Below are 14,087 nucleotides of genomic sequence, written 5' to 3' on the forward strand. Positions count from 1 at the left end.
GTGACACTCACTCGCTCAACACACCTTTGCGGCCTGCACGGTCCCACCTCGGCAGGCACGGTCCCACCTCGGTCCCACCTCGGGGCCTTAGCCGCCACCGTCACCGTGCCCTCGGCCTGGAAGGCTCCCTCCCTGGCTCCCTCCTTGCATCTCCACGCGGGCGGCTGGCACTCAGATGGTCTCGGCCTGAACATCGCCTCCTGGAGGGTCCACCCCTGACGCACTGCCTAGAGCAGTCCCTTCCCACCCCACCCCTGCCCACCCTCTACCACGCCCCCGGCTCACTGATTTCGGGCCACACGTCACGTCACCGAAGGGACCTGTTCCTTCCCAGTAGAGCAGAGAGGCTACAGCGGGCTTGCCAGTGCTGCGTCCAGTCCCGGCACGTGGGAAGCTCATCCCGGCTCTCACCCCGACAGCCGACAGCCGGGGGGGACAAAAGTCCCCGTCGCGCCAGGAAGCATCGGGGCCTCAGCAGGGGCAGGACTCAGGCAAAGGCTGAAACTTCAAACTAGGGGGCAAGTCTCAAACGAAGGCTTCGGGACTAAGAAAGCCCCTTTCTGCCTCGCGGATAGTTTTTTCCTCTCACGATCTTGCGTCTACCACCCCGAACCACCCGGAAGGGTGAATGGTGGCAGGTAAGGAATTACAGATTGTGCTGATTCCCAGCTTCCCAAAGAGCATTCTGTCCACCCTCGCTCACTCGCGCGTTCCAAACTCTGGGAGCGTTCCCTGCGTGCTGGGCCCCGTTTCTGGGGACACACTGGTTCTTTGTCTAAATAGATTTAGGGACAAATGATCTGAGGCGCCCAGAAAAGACGCCAACGCATCGGGCGCCTGGGCGGCTCAGTCTCGGCCGAGGGTCCCGCTCTCGGTTCCGGTGCAGGTCATGATCTCCCGGTTCGTGGGTTCAAATCCCGGGTAGGGCTCTGTGCTGACAGCCTGCTCGGGATCCTCTCTCTGCCGCCCCCCTGCTGCTCTGTCTTTATTTTTAATGTGTAAAAATGAACATTAAAAAATAACAAAATATTTCGTGATAAAAATAGCTTAGCCGTACTCTCCTGTCTACTTCTGTCTGCTGTTTGCAGCTCCCCGTACTAAACAGCTACAGGCGCGCACATGCCCCAGCGCTGGGCTGGCGCCCCGAAAGCCGCACCCCCTACCCCCTAACACTCCCGGGAGACGACCGCCACTGGACCCACTTTACAGCCGGGGAGACTGAGGCCCAGAGGTCTCAGAGGCAAGTTCAAGGTAGCTCAGCGGCAGGGGCTCCCGAGTCTCTGCAGACGCGTTCTGCCCACAAGGGCTGGCGGTCGGGTCTGCTCAAGGCAGCCCAAGCCGGCCCGCCCTCGCGGCAACCAGAAGCTTCCTCCCCTTGGGTGGCTTTCCCTGACCCTGCGGGCAGAGCGGCTGCTCCTGAAGCCGAACGCTGCTCCCACGCACCCGGCCCGGTGTCCCGCAGCCGTTCGGTCACCTGTGTGAGCCCCACCCCCACGCCGGCCCCTGGGCCCAAGGGCAGAGCCCCCCCCCCCCCCCCCCCCCCGCCCGGCCCAGAAGCAGAGCTCCACACGACAACGACACACGACACCGGCTTGCTGCCGACTCCTGCACTGCCCTAGGCACAGGCGCTCCCGGCCGGGGGCTCTCTCCACCGGCACCAGCTTCTGTCTGGTCCCCAGCCCTCGGGGGACGCTCTGCCCGAGGTCGCCCACACCATCAGAGGCGCAGAGGGCGACAGCTCGTCTTCCACAGATTCGGACGCTGGGGCCCCGGGCTCGCCATCCCCTGACCGGGCACCCCCGCAGTCGCCTGCCCGCGCCCACTGCCCAGCCTGTGGGCTGCTGTCTGGTCCTCCACCGTTCGGGCTCCTTCAGGCCCTGGGCCACCTCCCACCTCCCCTCTGCTCCACGACCGCCCTCCCTCCTGGAGCCTGTCCCGGGGCCTAGTGGTTGTGGGTGTGGCCTCTCCTGGCAGCCTCTCCCTCGGAAACCCACGGCAACCCACGCCACAGCGCCGCCTTCAGGGGTCTCCTGGCTCCTCCCAGAGCCCCGCAGGGCAGGCCACTTCTCCCTGTGTCCCTCCGTGACTCCCCCCGCCTCCCCCCTGCACCAGCTCCCAGGCACGGGGCATCAGCTGAGAAACCCTGGAGGCCTGCATGGAGGAGGCTGAGAGCAAGCACTGGCGGGAGCCCCGGGGGAAGAGCGAGGGGAATGTGGCTCTCACAGGTTCCCTGAGCTGGACATCTGCTGCAGGGCGGAAGGCCCAGCAAGGCCACGGGCCCTTGGGGCTTCCCCCCTGGCCTATCCTATGCCTCTCGTCTCTCTTCTTCAGACGGGGAAACTGAGGCTCAAAGAAGTGGTGTTAGGATGTTTTGTGTTGAGACAGAAGCCTAACTCACACAGTATGTGGAGAGGGATTATTTGTTAACACAACTCAGGGGCCAGTAAACTGTGCCCCGCAGACCAGACCCGCCTGCCGTCTGTTTTGTAAGTAAAGTTTTATCGGCACAAAGCCACACCCACTCATTTACAAATCTCTGCCGTGGTTTTTGTGCTCTGGCGGCAGAATCGAACGCTTAAGAGAGAGACCACGAGAGAGACCACCCGGCCCTTGGCGGGAGGAGCCTGCCGAGCCCCGACCTAACTGAAGATGAGCTTCAAGTCTGGCGGCACCTGGGGGCCCTGAGGACTCGGTCTCCCCACCGGCCAGTGCTGCTGTCCTCCCTGCGGGGCCGCCCCCACCCCCAAGTAGGCGCCTGACTGTCCTGCAGGTCACGTGCCGAGGCCTGGGTCCCCACCCCGGAGCCAGCGGCACCCTGCCGAGGTGTGGGGGATCGGGGCTCCTCGAGGGGACACCGGGAGACCGACGCTGGACCCTCAACCACAGACCTCCACTCGGGAAGGGCCAGCCGATGGGCGAGATCCGCAGACGGAAGGGCAGGAGCACAGCCGCGGAGAGAGCCTCCCCCACCTCCCCCCACCTCCCCCCACCCACCAGCAGGTGCCCAATGAAGGATCACGCGCTGTCTCAGGACCAACGTGTGAGGTTTCTTGGCCCAGTTTTCTTCCCAGATATATTTTTACTCCCCGGAAGCCAGGGCTGGGCTGCAGATTCTGCACTTGAATTCTAAAATACCAAGAGCCACTGAGGCAGCCCAGGGCTGCTCGGCCAGAGGCCCCCTTGGCCTCTAGGCTAGAGGCCTCTTGCTCCCGTCACTCGCGGCAGGTGCCCACCGACCAGGAGACAGGCGGACGGTGGGAAGCCAGGCCGGGCACTCTCGCGAATGCCAGCAATTCCCTCCCCAGTGGGGGCCAGCCTCCCCGACAGGGCAGGTCTGGGCGTCCAGAATCCCAGGGGGCCGGAGCCGGCTCTGTCTGGCACAGAGGCTGAGCCAGGCGGGCACCAGGCCCCCGACTCCTGGTGCCGACACCAGGCACCGGGCTCCGGGATTGCCACGGGACCTCCCGCACCTCGAGGGTCACGCTGCGTGAGGCCCGCGAGGGCCACGACTGCCCCATTCTACGGGTGACAGAGGGAGGCTCTGAAGCCACGCGAGCTGCCCGCTGGGCGGCCAGCCTTCAGGATGGCCCCCGGCCGGCCTGGTCCCCGGGTATCCACAGCTCCTGCCGCGGCCGGTGGGCGTGACCGGCGGGGTACGGCCGAAGTGCGGGCCCGCGACCTCTGACCAGGTCAGACGCAGCCGCCTTCGCTCGCTCTCGGGCCGCTCAGCCGGGGAGAACCGGCCGCCGAGCGGCGAGGACACACAAGTGGCCCTGGGAACGGAGGCCGTCTGCCGGCAGCCACCTGAGACAACAGCTCGGGGCCGGCTCCTCCAGCCCCGGTCGAGCCCTCGGATGGGGCAGGAGGCTCGAGTGCGACCTCGTCAGAGACCCTGTGCCAGAACCGCCCCGCCCAGCCACCCTTGGACTCCTGACCCACAGGCACCGGGAGGTAATAAGTGTGCGCTGTTGTTTAAAGCCGCCACATTTCAGCGTCTGTGTTCACAGCAACAGCTGTGACACACTGGGGGTTCCCACGTGGCCCCTGAGAGTACAGAGAAGGACAGCGGGTGGGGGGCGTCTAGACGGATGGCCTCCCTGCCCTCCCCTCCCCCTTGCCTCCCCTCACTCCCTGCACTCCTGCCACGCGACCTCCTTGCCGTTCCTCACAGGCACCAGGCACAGTCCTGCCCCAGGGCCCTTGCACTGGCTTCTCTACCTAGGATACTCTTCCCCATTCTCCACCTCCATCATAACTCCTACCCCTGGTCAGTTTAAACCTCCTATTTAATCTGTGGGCCCTCCAGTGACTGCGCCCTTCGAGGCCAGGAGCCCCGTGAGGGCAGCACTCGCTACAGCCCAGGGAGGCACGTGCCCACACTTTGCAGTGCCTCCAGCACCGGGACCCGCTCCCTCCTCCCTGGTGGTGACCGCGGGAGTCACGACAAGGTCTGGGGCCAGGGCACTAGGGGCTTGGATCAGGAGGCGGGTGTTGGAGGAGGAGCCTCGGGGCACGGCCTGCTTAGTGTCTCTAACCACTGAGCCACCGACTCCAACACCCCAGTGGCCCCAGCGACCGGCTAGAAAGCAGCAGGCGCGTGGGCACGGCAACAAAGAGCTGAGGCCCGCTGGGTCTGAAACACACCACCCCATGCACCCCACAGCCCGGTGAGGTGGGTGCCACGGCCCCGAGAAGCCAGGTCACCTGCCTGAGGTTCCCCGGGAAAAAGTGGGCACGGATGCACGTGATTCCGGGTGGCCGGGCTCCGGCCTGAGCCACAGGCACATGGGTGGAAGGGGACAGGAAGAGCCAGCCATGCTCGAGGGGGCAGGGCCTCCCAGGACGAAGGAAGAGCCGGTACAAAGGCCCTGGGGCAGGGCTGTGCCTGCAGAGGTGGGGGGAATCAGCACAGAGGCCCAAGTGGCTGGAACAGAGTAAGGAGAGGAGAGTGCAGAGACGTGACGGACCTTGCTGCTCCTGTCACCCTGGGGACCCACACGTGGTTGGCGAACCTTAGGGTCCGTCTCCAGGCCTTCCCAGCCTGGCGGCTTCCTGGAGGCGAGCCTGGGATCCATCTTGGCCCCTGCTATGACTGGAGGCCAGGCCAGGGCTGGGGGCTGATCTGGGGGCTGAACGAATGCCCACGCCACCCCCGCCGCTCCTGTCACCGGGGCAAAGGCCTCGCCCACCTGGTTCTGGCCTCTGCCTGGGCTCCTTCTGGGTTCCACCAGCTACGGGCTTCCCTCCGAGCCCGGCATACAGTGAGCGCTCAATAACGAGCTGGGTGACTCGCGCGTGTATAATGGGGTATCGAACAGCGTGTGAGAGAACACGCTGGCTCTGAGCTACATGGTCAGGAAGTAAGAGCCAAGCCAAGCTTAGTGCGTTAAAATGGAAAATGCGGGGGGTGCCTGGGTGGGTCGGGCGAAGCGTCATCTGACTTTGGCTCAGGTCATGGTCTCCTGGTTTGTGAGTTTGAGCCCCACATCGGGGTCACTGCTGTCAGCACAGAGCCCGGAGCCTCCTTCGGATCCTCTGTCCCCCCCTCTGCCCCTCCCCCACTCGCGCACACGCGCGCTCTCTCTCCCTCTCTCTCAAAAATAAACAAACGTTTAAAAAAACATAAAATGCAGAACAGAGTTGGAAGATTCACGTTTCCCCATTTCAAAACGGGCTGCAAAGCCTCGGTGATCAAGGCAATGTGGTCCGGGCGCAGACAGACGGGGACGCCCGTCTGGACGCCCCGGAATGGTCCAGGATCCATCGGTGGGAATCCAGAACCAAACATGCACATTCCCGGCCGGCTGATTTCGACGAGCACCCAGACGACTCAGTGTCGACCGGCGGCTCTGGGACAACCGGGTTTCCACGCACGAGGAGTGACGTCGGGCCCTACCTCACACCGTATGCACCGGGAACACGAGACGCAGCAGAAATCTAAGCCCACGGAGCGGATGGAACCATAAAGCTCTGGGAAGAAAAGTAAATCATTGCGTTGAGTCAGGCCGTGGTTTCTTGGACGTGACCGCTTTAGTCCAAGCCACCAAAGGAAACACGAGCTGGACTTCCTCAAAATGAAAACGTCTGCTCTGCAGGGCGCCCGGCCAGCTCAAGTCAGCGCAGTGTGCGACTCTGGATCTCGGGGTTGTGAGCTCGAGCCCCGTGTGGGGCACAGAGATCACTAAAAAAATAAACTTGAAAATAACGTTTGCACTTCAAAGGCCACCACCAAGAAAGCGGGGAGGCAACCGACAGAATGGGAGAGGGTATCTGCCAATCAGAGGTCTAATGAGGGAACTGTATCTAGCATATATAAAGAGCGCTTACAATTCAACAATAAAATGAACCCAAACGAAAAATGAGCAAAGGATCTCAACAGGCACTTCTCCGCAGGAGGACGTACAGATGGCCAGCAAGCCCAGGAACACATGCTCCGCGTCACTGATCATCAGGAAACACAAATCAAAACCCCAGCAAGACACCACTTCACGCCCACGAGGACGGCTAGAATCAAGCAGACACACGGTGACAAGTGACGTCCAGGACGTGGAGAAGTCAGAACCCTCACACACGGCTGGTGGGACTGGAGAGTGCGGCCGTCATCCATACGTCACGGACACTGCCCGTAACCAAAAGCGGGAACAACCCAGATGTCCGTCAACAGATGATCGCCATCCACTTCACGGAACGTCACTCGGCCCCGAACGGGAGCGAGTCGCCGACACGCGCTGCCCCACGGACGGGCCCTGAACACAGGACCCAGCGAGGGAAACCAAGGGTGAGGGCATCCTAAGGCGGAGAGAGCACATGCCAAGGCCCTGTGGGAACAGGACAGGATGCTTTGGGGGAACAGAAAGCCAGGGTCTGGGGTGGCTGGAGGGGAAGGTGCACCTGGGGGAGCTGAGAATGGAGGCGGGGGTGGGGCGGTCTCGGGGGGGGGGTGGGCAGAGCCCTGACCACCGGCCGACCCCTCCTCCCCCAGGCTGAGACTCACTCCCACGCGTTCTGCCCCCTCCTGCATCCCCGCCCGATCTCGATCTCACTGCACAAAGCGAATGCTCCCGGAGTGGTAAACAGGAAGCCTTGCAAAGGATGGGGGGAGGGTGGCCATGAATCCAGAACTCGGCAGGCCTTAGGCCGGCGGACGGCTTTCCAAAGCTCCGGCTCTCAAAAGAAAGAGAAAGAAGATTCCAGAACTTTCACCACTCTTGCCACAAACACAGCTGCGCACACGGCCCTGCCAGGCACGGGCCTCCCACCAAAGTCCAGGCCTGAGGGGACCAGGTGGGCTTCCCGAGGGAGCCGAGAGCGGGGGCGAGGCTCACTCACAGCTGCTCGGGCAGAAGGTTCCGGTGCTGGGGTCGGGCCCGGGAGACCAGCTGCTCCCAGGTCTCCAAGTGTGATCCCGGATCCTAGCGAGGGATCAAAGACCGCCATCCGGGACAACTCTGGACGCACCGGCACAACGCGGGTCCTGACTGTGGACTCTGCACGGATGTTACACTTCCGGAACCTGGTCTCTGCACTTGGCGGAGGGGGCGTCTGTCCGCAGGGTACAGAGCTGCTCACCATTCCGACTGCGCATCTGCAGACCCACCCCCGGCTACCGCAGCCCCCGATCGGTACTCACTCGGGAGCCCTTCCCGGTCACCTGGAGACGCACGCAGGGCACCGAAAACTGTCACCTCTCGTGCACGCGTCCAGCCGAGCGTAGCCTGCTTCCTGTCTCCCCCCTTGTGCTGCAGACGGGGGCCCTTTCTGTGGGCTACCGAGCGGCGGGTTTTACGTTTTGTGCCGTTTGTTGGTGGTTTCCACCGTTCACAACGGCCCCCAGGCTCAGAGCTGCGGTGGTCGGGCGTTCCTGAGCCCAGAGGACGGCGATGCGCCTTAGAAAGTGTGTTAGACACGCTTCCACCCGGCAGGAGTTGGCGCTGCTCGTCACGAGGTCGCTGCTAACGACGCAACAGTATGTATCTGACAAGGGTCTTTACGCAGAGGCACACACGGCGTGAGGTTACACACGGACGTGATCTGGCGATGAAAACGTGGGGACCAGAGGCTCGCGGGGACCTGCGTGTTTCCCAGGAGCCGCACCTCAGTATTCCCAAACTCCACAGAACTGCGAATAATGAGAACCCACCTCTGTACTTAAGGACGAAGGGGCTTCCAACTGACTCTCAAAGGACCCGCAAAATCGCACACAGGCGATAACACCCATGCAGAGACACGTGTCGGCAGCTGGCGAATCTCAGCTAAGAGCCTCGGGGTGTTTGCCGCAGTATCTCGCAACTTTTTCTGCAGCCTTGAACGTTTTCAAAATACGACGTTAAAAAAAAAAAAAAAATTAAAGGTACGTGCGAATGCAGAAAACCACCTGGAATGACTGACGGTTGGTTACCTCCTCCTAGAAACAGAGAGGGCAAGACACAAGTCCTCCCTGTCTCCTGACCACAGGGCAGGCTGCTGCTTTTTAAAGGAAACGTGTTATTACTCGTAGTTACAGGCTCGCCTGCTGCAAGGCAGATGAGCGGGACAGAATAGAAAGTCCAGAAATAGACCAGCCGCATGCAGGAATCTGGGATGTAATAAAGGGGGCATCTCAAATCGGTGAGGGAAGCAGATTTTCCAGAAACCGTTGGGGCAACCCCGAGCCCCCTGGAAAACCGTGGAACCATGAAATCCTCATACACCGTACGCGGGGGTACATCCCAAATAGAGCAGGACTATTTAAATGCTTAGAAAAAGGCGAAACCACCTTAGTACTAGAAGAATTAGAACCTCGGGACGGAGAACACATTTCCACCCGTGACATCAAACTGAGAAACCGTCAAGGAGAGATGGATAAACTTGACCACATAAATACAAAGATACCTGCCGGATATCAACCATCATCATGAGAGAAAACGGGGAAGGACTACTTACGCCTGTGTCACGAATTTAAAAAAAAACACCAAGAAACTTTCACGATATATAAAGAGCTCCCACAAATCAATAAGAAAAAGACTGGTAGCCCAATCGAATGCGGGAAAGGCGCAGCTCCGTGGTTCCCATCAAACAGAGAGAGTTCCGAGACGTGCGTTATTAAACGGGGCCAAAGGGGTGAGCGATGAAAAGCGGTCTGGCCCAAGCGCACCCCAGAGCGTCCTTCATACACGAATGCCCAAACGGCACCCCTCTCCTTAAACCTTCAGCGGCAACCCCACGCATCCAGAACAAAGGCCAAGAAACGTGTGCATGGCACACGTACGACACAGAAAGCAGTTGTGACAAAACACCGGGGGTTCCTTTTTCCAACCGAAGTCACAGGCTAGGTCCCCAAAAGGCCTTCGCTCACTCTGGCTCAAGCACTTAGGGCGCCCTGGGCCGGACCCCAAGCCCTCCAGCGTGGCTCAGTGGGGCAGCAGGTGCAGGGCCCTGGGGCTAATCCGCCAGGTCAGTAATCCCCACGGTGGGCAGTCCGCGGCTCCAGGCCCTGCCGGCCAGCTGGCGACAGCAGACAATCCCCAGGGGGGTCTCAACCTGCCCGGTCACGAGTGGGGACACGTGTCAGTCACAGCGGCAGGCGGCGCGAGCAGGAAGGCCCGGGAGCCCGAGACCCTCCTGGCGCCCGGGCCTCCCCGGCGATAAATGCCGATGTCGCGTAGCTGTCTGTCATTCGACGAGCACCACCCCGGGGGCCTCGGGCCTCTCCCGATTCCTGTCCCCCGTGCCCTCATCTTGAGAGGAGCTGGGCTCGGGGGGCAGGGACTTCACTTGCTCAGAGGCACAGCTGTCTGCGGCCAAGGCAGCGTGAGACCCAGGCCAAGACCCGGGCTTCCCCGCACAGGGTCCGTGGGACTCCACCTGCCTTGCCCCCCACCCCCCCCACATCAGTACGACGCTGCCAGAACCTGCTGCTTCTCAGGCCTTCCCCACCCCACCCCCCCCCCCACCAGCTCCAGGGCACAGACCAATCCCTTCTGGCTTCTTTGGCTCCCTCACCCCCCTCACCCCCCCATGGCCTCCACCCAGGCTCCCAGCACAACTCAGCACCACTCATCTGGCACCTGTCCCGGGAGGCTCCTTCCCGACCAACCAGCCAGAGTGCTGCGCCAGGGCCCCCCAAAGGCCCCACGTGACTGGCCTGGCCCATTTCGGCCCCCCCACGACAAGAACTTTGTTTCCGTGGCTCAAATGAGCCAAGCTCATTCCTACCTCAGGGCCTTTGCACAGGCCAATCCCTCTGCCCGCTGACCCATCTCCCGTGGCTGCTTTTCTCACTTAGGCCACTCCTCCCCGACCACCCCGGCTGCAGCTTGCCCCACACTGGCGATCGCAACGCCTCCGGTTTCTTTCCCCTCCGCGTGCTCACCACTGACCAGCACGCACTCACTCAGGGGATGGCAGCATTTTCCACAAGGCGCAAGACCGCGGGCATTTCTGACTCTGCGGGCCATAAGGTCTGTAGCCCAAAAGCCGTCACAGGCAGCGTGTGAGTGGGCGGGCACGGCTGCGTGCGAAGAAAACCCGCCCGACAAAAACTGGTGCTGGGTGGGACTCGGCCCAGAAGGCAGTCTGCTGACGACCGGTCCTCTCGGTTTGCTTGCCGGCCACCGTCATCCTGACCCCCGCCGATCTGAGAGCCCGCGAGAGCAGGGAGGGAGCCCCCGGCTCGCTGCACCTAGAGCCCACGGCAGGAGCTTGGACGATGTTTAATCAGCACCGTCCAAGGGCTAAGGAGTAAGTAAGCGACTGCTGGTGCCGGGTTCTGCGCGGGAGGGGCGTGCAGCACGGGGGCCTCTTCCACCCACGCACCCATCTGAGGAGGGAAAGTCCCCGCGCCCACATGGAGTTGCCCACGCGCCTGGTGCCCCTCTAAGGGCTTACGAGTCAATCCGCTCGATTCAGCCCTAGGAGAAAGGTACAGTCATCGCACCCGTCTCACAGATGGAGACGCCGAGGCCGAGTGTCCCTGGCTGGTAAAGGATGCAGCTGGGATGTGAACCAAGGGCTCTGGCTCCCAGGCCTCTCTCCACGGAGGGGACCAGACCGTCAGGGGTAAAAGCGTCACATGGCCAGGAAGCGTCCAGGGCAGAATTCCAACTGGGAGATTCCAGCCGACTCGCCACAAGGGGATAAGGGACCACTCACCCACAACCACAGAGGAGGCCTCTGGCGACAACGCCCCAGCCCAGCCCTGTGGGCCCTGTGGGCCCTGTGGGCCGTCTTCTCTCTCTCCTTCAGGCCTCCCTCCGTCAGGGGAGGCTTCACTGAGGAGACATTTGAGCAAAACCTTGAAAAACTAAGGAAGCAAACGACACAGATATAAAGGACAAACGTTCTAGACAGGCGGCACAACGTGTGCAAAGGCCCTGGGGCAGGGGCAGGACCAGGCCTAGGAGGGACAGCAAAGACCAGGCCCAGGTGGCTAGAGCAGAGTGGGCAAGCGGAAGACAAGGGGAGGGGGGGGGAGGGGATGGGGCAGGTCGTGCAGGGCCTTGGGGGCCTCAGGGAGGACTTGGGCTTTTACCCCTAGGGAGGTGGGAGCCCTAAAGGGCTGTGGGCAGAGGCGAGCAGGACCTAAGTCAGTTTTTAACAGGAGCCTTCTGGAATGAGCTGTAGGGTGCATGGGAAGAGACGAGGGACCAAGCCAGTGACGGATGATGGGGCTACACCAGGACTGGCAGAGGAGGAAGAAGTAGGCAGATCCTGGGTCCATTTTGAGGACAAAACCAGCATAATCTGCCACCAGATTAGATGTGGGAGGGGGCTGGCGGGGGGGGGGGGTGCTGGGAACGAAGCCAACTGTTCTGTGCTCTCACGCAAGCAGGAAGGATAGGAGCGAAATGGCTCGGAACAGCAGACCGCAGCACGGGCCCCGTGAATGCATCCAAACCCCCCAAAGCAGCGGGGAACCCCATCGGGCCCTTTCTGGACCGGGCCTTGGGAGCAAGGAGCAGGGCGTTTAAAGTAACCGGATTCTAAACCCCAAGATGCCATTTCCCCTCCATCAGATTGGCCCAAATCACCGAGGCTGGTAACATTCAGAGCTGGCAACGCTGGCCAGAGTCTCTCTCCGCCCCTGCCAGACCTTTCCGGAGAGCCAACAGGCTTCAGATAAGAATTCTCAATCTGCTCGCCATGAGCCAGCCATTCCAGAACAGGGACTTCAACCGCCAGACACTAGTTAAAGCGCCACGGCTGGGGCCACGTTCAAAGACGTTCCCCACGGCACTGCTTCTCAGCAGAAGGTGGACGCCAGGGGCAGCCAGAATGGGCCTCAGCAGCAGGCGGGCACACTCGTTAGGGGCTGGTGCCTAAAACGGGCTGTCCCTGCCGGTCATCGGGCACTCTCGACATGCCGACGCGTGCTAACTCCCTAACTCCGGTAAGGCTCACGGCCAGCCCCAAGTAGGCGTAGGTATCACCCCGTGTCACAGACAGGGACACCGGGGCCCAGAGAAGTCAAGGCACTCGTTGCTCAAGGCCACACCGCGATCGGGTGGAGGCCGGGCAGTATGTCTGCGGCGCGCGCCCCCTAAACCACGCACGGTATCCCTCCTTCCGAAGAAAATAAAAGTTGATACCCACATGGGGGGAAATCCACGTTACCGCGGATAAACAGCAAACCACGTTATGGAACAGCAGGTGTGGTGCAGTGGTTTCTCGTCCAGGGCGACTGTGTCTCCAGGGGACACAGTGTGTGGACGCTTAGGGTCATCACAACCCGGGAGATCCCGGCACTGAATGGGCGGGGCCGGGGATTCTGCGCAACACCCCGCGGCGCACGGGACGGGGCCTCCAAAACAGAATTCTCCGGCCCAAACGTCAATAGGGCCGAGGCGACGACCCCTGGTGTGGTATGGAACCATTTTGGCACAAAGACGCTTAGGGACTTCTCTAATCCCTGGGCAGGAGGGAAAGAGTGGAGACTTACTGCCCAAACTGAGGACTCACATCGGGAGAAACGGGCCCGGAAGGGAAGGGCAGCTTGTAATTTTAAAGCGAGGCAAGTAAACGATTTGCTGGGGGAGTCAGATTTCTGCGCATTTTGGTGACAGGCAGTCGGGGCTGACCCCTTATCTTCCTGGCCCCCACGCTCAGACCCAGCCACCGCTGGGGCCTGGGGCTTTATCTGCCCCCCCCAGTGGCTCACGGAGCCCCTGACAAAATAAACGTCTGCTATGCGGCTTTCTTGTGGTCACTGAGTCTTGGGCTGTTTTGTCTCTGACCGGCGCAGGCCAGAGGGTTGATAGCGGAGGTCAGGGGTTTGATAACGGAGCGCGCTGGGTCCCCGAACCGCGCCTAGGGCTAGCCAGGCCAGGGCACCAGTCCCCGCCCAGACCAAGGGCGAGGCAACAGGATGGTCGAATGAAGCGGGTCATCTACCAAGCGCTTCCAGATGGCAGTGGGGACAGGAGCGGTGGGAGCCTTCCAGAACCAGGGGGACACTCGCTGGCCCTGGCGCTCTCTCTCCAGACTCCCCCACCCCCCACCCCCACCCCCACCGCACGCAGCAGACCCCGCCTGCCAAGGAAGCTTCAGGAGGCCTGGGGGAGAAGGAAGACAGGTGCCCATGTGGGTGTCTGCAGGGCCTCTGCTGGGTGAGGGCTGCCTGAGGAGGATCCTGCAGATCCGGAAACTTCTGTCTGGAGGCTTGAGAATGCCACCCAGAGGGAGCCTTGCAGGAGCGGGGGCCATTCCTCTGGGCAGCAGTTAGGGAACAGCAGAATGGGGGGAGCCCATGGGCCAGACCAGGCCACCGGGCTCCCCCCGCCTGCTGTTCTGAAGACCGAGGGAGGAGGCGGGGGCCCTACACACCAGGAGCCGCCCCCCAGCGTCCAGGTAGAAGGCTGGGGCGGGGGCTATTTCTGCCCCCCCACACTTGCCTGCAGAGCCGCGGCACTGAAGGCATTTTGAGAAGCCACGTCCTTAGCCCCCTCCTGTGATAAGGAGGTAAACTGAGGCCCAGAAAGGCAATGAATGGCCACTGCACCGGAGCCCGGGGCTGGTGACTCCCACGAAGAGAAATGAGATAGTCAGGAGGCCCAGATGGCCTCGAAGACCCCCCACGTCCACGCGGGCAGTGCCTGCCCTTCACCACCAAT

General features: G+C 61.9%; 1 protein-coding gene across 6 annotated transcripts in view; it reads right to left on the minus strand.

Moving 5' to 3' along the window:
* The window catches only part of PIP5K1C (phosphatidylinositol-4-phosphate 5-kinase type 1 gamma), a 50,449-nt gene that overhangs the window by 35,555 nt on the left and 807 nt on the right, over positions 1–14,087 (minus strand). Inside the window, exon 1 of one of the 6 annotated variants that reach the window (XM_047848646.1) lies at positions 7,330–7,805. The exons of the other annotated variants lie outside the window; for them this stretch is intronic. The gene's annotated coding sequence lies outside the window, so the exon portion shown is untranslated. Of the gene's footprint in view, positions 1–7,329; positions 7,806–14,087 lie in introns of those variants that run through there. 6 annotated transcript variants of the gene reach the window in all.

This window comes from Prionailurus viverrinus, chromosome A2 (genome assembly GCF_022837055.1).
Source record: "Prionailurus viverrinus isolate Anna chromosome A2, UM_Priviv_1.0, whole genome shotgun sequence".
Taxonomy (NCBI): domain Eukaryota; kingdom Metazoa; phylum Chordata; class Mammalia; order Carnivora; family Felidae; genus Prionailurus; species Prionailurus viverrinus.